This window comes from Triticum dicoccoides, chromosome 4B (genome assembly GCF_002162155.2).
Source record: "Triticum dicoccoides isolate Atlit2015 ecotype Zavitan chromosome 4B, WEW_v2.0, whole genome shotgun sequence".
Lineage (NCBI taxonomy): Eukaryota > Viridiplantae > Streptophyta > Magnoliopsida > Poales > Poaceae > Triticum > Triticum dicoccoides.
The window spans coordinates 281,512,613-281,517,367 of record NC_041387.1 but is presented as its reverse complement, the minus strand read 5'-3'; the positions used below and the strand labels follow the sequence as shown (position 1 = coordinate 281,517,367).

Genomic DNA, 4,755 nt, shown 5'->3' with positions numbered 1-4,755 from the left:
AAAATGGTGGGGAAGGATTAACCGAATTGAGGCGAGACTACCAACTCAGTCATTATAAATAACATGCAAATCGGACACATTTGGCCGCCTTTTGGCTATCAGGTGTTGCTCTTTACTTTGACCAATGAGGCTTCAACTGGTTATTCCTGGACAGTCTGTCGTGCTTAGGTCTCATTTGGTTTCAACGGATCCCCAGGATCCCGCTATTTTCCCGCATTGGACAACCACGGGCCGAGCTGGCCCAGGGATGTTGACCGCACCATTTGGTCCGCGTCAATCATGGGGTAACCCTGCCCGACCCACATCCTTTCCACGGGAAGGAAAGGCACGACCCAAGAGGTCATGGAGGATATCCATGGCTCGGCAGATATGAACGAACTCCTGCACCGTCAGCCAAGATCCAGCGCCCCCGACCACCTCCGAGCTCCTCCGCCAGTGACAGAAGTGACGGTCCCGAACCCCTCCCTCCGGTGCTCACGATCCAACTATAACATCCCAAAATTCTAAATATTGGAATGTTAATAATTTAAATAGGAGTAATTAAAAACTTGCTTTTTTTTGAATTAAAACGAGATTTTATTCATTAGCAATGACCAATACATCGTTTGTGAGAAGCGTTACAATTTCACTAATAGGCTCCTCAAACCAATCCGAAGTCGAAAAAAATCTAGCTCATCTAGCAAGTTCATGTGCTACTTTATTAGCCTCTCTATTACAATGTTCAAATTTAGTCATGATAAAATCACAAGCATAGTGATAGCAGTCATCGAAGATTGCCGCCGCCGCTCCCGCTGACTGTCCTCCGTCCTGCATGGTCTCAATCACCTTCAGGTTGTCAGAGTTGATGATTAGGCGATTACATCCTGCCCTTTGCGAGGCCAAATTTGAGAGCTAAGGCCTCCGCCATGAGAACATCCGCGCAGTGGTCTATCTTTCCATTCCCTCCTGCAATAAACCTACCTTTGTCGTCTCTCAATACTGCCCCCATCGTACCCTCCAGCAAGTCATGATCAAAAGAGGCGTCAACATTGAGTTTCACAAATCCCCTAGGAGGACATTGCCAGCCCCCCTTTTTCATGGACGCCTTTAAAGATGATGCATTAACAAAATTATATGTAAGAGTTATGATCCCCATTGAGATCTGAGTCGCATTTTGAGTTAATTCCTGGTGCACTAATTTCCGTCTTTCCCACCATAGATACCAAACTGAGATAGCTATCATTTCTCTAACATTTTCGTGGCCCATAATGCGCAGGACTTGATCTGGAAGGAGTAATAGGTATTCCAATGTTGCCTCTCCAACACGATCAATCTCACAATCTCTCTCAATAATCATATCCAACCCTAGCCTTTTCCAAACCTCCTTCGCTTTTCTACATAGGAAGAGCAAGTGCTTCGTATCTTCTACACCCTGAGAGCAGGTAGGGCAAGAGGGCGAGACCTTCATATGTCTATTAGTGAGTGTTGCCCGGCATGGGAGAGTGCCATGTAGTGTCCGCCATAAAAAAATTGACTTTAGCCGGACAAGACAACTTCCATATCTGACACCATATAGGATTAGGTGTGCTCCATCCCATCCCATTGGAATATTTTAGCTTGCTCCCATATTGATAGTTCCACTCCACTGAATAAGCAGACCGTACCGAAAACATACCATTTTTCGTATAACTCCAGGCAATAAAATCCGTCATATTATGTTGCGAAATTGGGATTGAAAGAATTCGTTGTACGTCAACGGTCCACATAGTTTGTCTAATCAGGTCCTCATCCCAATTATTGGAGACTGGGTCAATTAAATCTACGACTTTTGATAACAAATGCCCCCCCCCTAGGTGTCATAATCTTCCTAGAGGCACAATTTGGGATCCAGGCATCTTCCCAAATATTGATGTTATGTCCATCCCCCACTCGCCAAATATAACCTCGCTTAAGAGTAGTGATGCCTGCCATAATGCTTTGCCAGGTGAAGGAAGCACCATGCTTTGGCTTGGAGTTCAGCAAATCACCATTAGGATAGTACTTGGCCCTTAGAATAGTAGCACACAAGGAGTCAGTATTATCAAGGAGACGCCATGCCTGTTTTGCAAGCAGAGCCAGGTTGAAACAGTGGATGTCACGGAAACCCATCCCTCCTTGGTTTTTTGGTACACACATTTGCCACCAGGCCATCCAATGCATCCTCTTTTGGTTCTCCTCGTCTCCCCACCAGAAATGCACCATCGCGTCAATGATTCCTTTACAATTTTTTTTAGGAATTTTAAAGACCGACAATGCATAGGTGGGTATGGCTTGGATCACCGCCTTTAATAGGATCTCCTTCCCCCCGGCAGATAGTAATTTTTCCTTCCAACCACTAATTCTCTTAACAATACGTTCAATCAGAAAACTAAAGCAGTCTGTTTTATCAACACCCACATTTGCTGGTAAGTCCAAATATTTATCAATGAGAGCCTCCGTCATTATATTTAGCATTGTACACAATTGTTCTCTAATCTCTACCTTTGTATTAGGGCTGAAGAAAATACTGGATTTTTCAACGCTTACCAGCTGTCCCGACGCCGCACAATATAATTCTAGTGCTGATTTCAGTGTTTCCGCATTATGTTGGTTGGCTTTCATTAAGATCAATGAGTCATCCGCGAAGAGAAGATTTGTGACTGGCGGGGCGTCTCTACAGACTTTAACACCTGACATGTTTCCATTCTCTTCAGCGTGCGAAAGCAAGGCATTCAATCCTTCTGTGCACAACAAAAAAAGGTATGGTGATAGCGGGTCCCCCTGTCTCAACCCTCTCGTGGGCTTAAATCTCTCACTTTCCTCATCATTGATCCTTACTTTGTGTTCTACGGTTGAGACGCATTGCATAATCAATTTAACCCACTCACGACGAAAACCCAATTTCAACATGATCTCCTTCAAAAAAGTCCACTCAACTCTATCGTAGGCTTTGTGCATATCAAGTTTTATAGCACACAAGCCCTCTCTACCCTCTCTTTTGTTTTTGATTGTGTGAAAACATTCGTAGGCCACTAAAATATTATCCTAATCAATCTACTCGGTACAAATGCACTCTGTGTTGGGCTAATAATTTCTGGCAAAAAAACCTTCAAACGAGAAGCAACCATTTTTGCAATTATTTTATATAGCACATTACATAAGTTGATCGGCCTAAATTGGATTACCTTCTCAGGTGTATTAATTTTAGGAATCAACACGATCGCCGTATCATTCCAACCCTGCGGAATCGTACATGTGTTGATTGCTGTCAGAACCTCCTCAATTAATTCTTCCCCCAACATGGGCCAAAATCTTTTATAGAAGATAGCATGTAGACCATCTGGCCCTGGAGATTTCAAGTCCCCAATATCGAATAAAGCCTTGCGAACATCTTCCGCGGTATAAGGGGCAAGTAGAGCATCATTCATTTCGTTTGACACTCTCCTTTGCACAAGTGATAAAACATCTTGATTCGGGAGTTGAACTTCTGATTTAAAAAGCTTTGTAAAATATCCAGTAATGTGATTCATCAAATCCTTATCCGTTAACCAGTTTCCAGAATTGTCTAATAATTTCTTTATATTATTTCTTTTTTCCTGGCCGTGGCAGCATTATGAAAGAAAGACGTATTACGATCCCCGTGCATCAACCAATTTGCCCGTCCTCTTTGTAACCAGAATATTTCTTCTTGCTCTAAACTATTTTCAATTACCACAATAATTTCCTTCTGACGACATCGAGATTCCGTATTCAATGGGCCACGCCTTAGTCTTTCCAACTCTTTTTTTAATTTTCTAATTCTCACCTTTGGTCCCTTTAGCGTTTCCCGGTCCCAAGTATGTAGATCGGCATGCACTGCTCTCGTACGGTCAGCAAGTGTGGGTCCAATACCTGCTAGCTTTGCTTTCTCCCAAGATGCCTTAACGATTTCAGTTACCGTCTCTTCCTTCAACCATCTCGCCTCAAATTGTTTAACACGCCCCTCTGGGCGTTTAAAGATTTTTTCCTCCCAATATTCCATATCCAGTACGATTGGACGATGGTCAGAATGAACATGTTCTTCATTGATAACTGTCGCTCGTGGAAATTTGTTTGCCCATGCTAAGTTACAGACTGCCCGATCAAGGCGCTCACCAATTTCGCCTCTCCTCCAAGTGAACATGTCCCCATTATAGCCTAGATCTTCCAGCCCACAATCCATTAGGCATTCACGGAACTCTCTCATCATACCAAGTGGTCTAGGTACACCGCCCTCTTTTTCCGAGGGGTATAAAATTTCATTAAAATCCCCCAAAACCACCCAAGGATGGTTACTCTTACTATGTAAATTACGAATGTCATCCCAAGATAGATGGCGTTCATTCCATTTCGGGTGACCATAGAAGCCCGTGAACCGCCACTGAACAACATTCTCATACATAAAAACAATATCAATAAAATGGGGCGAGACATAGTTCAACTCAATTTTATTGGACTCATGATAAAACAAAGCGAGGCCACCGGCCTTACCATCACTTTCCACTACAAACATAGAATCAAAACCTAATACGCGACGAAGCTCATCGGCTTTACAATTATTCAAATGGGATTCAAAAAGGAAAATTAAATCTGCCATTGTACGCTTCTGTAGATCTAGAAGCTCACGAACTGCCGTGTTGGAGAGCATACCACGGCAGTTCCAGCCTAGGATTTTCATTTGGCGCGGCAGTCCTCCTCCTCGGAGGCCGCCGATGTGCCAATCTCATCTTTGTCTTCGCC

General features: G+C 43.5%; 1 pseudogene; it reads right to left on the bottom strand.

The window, feature by feature from the left end:
* Positions 1-856: 856 nt before the first annotated feature.
* LOC119292651 lies at positions 857-3,425 on the bottom strand (annotated as a pseudogene).
* Positions 3,426-4,755: the final 1,330 nt, after the last annotated feature.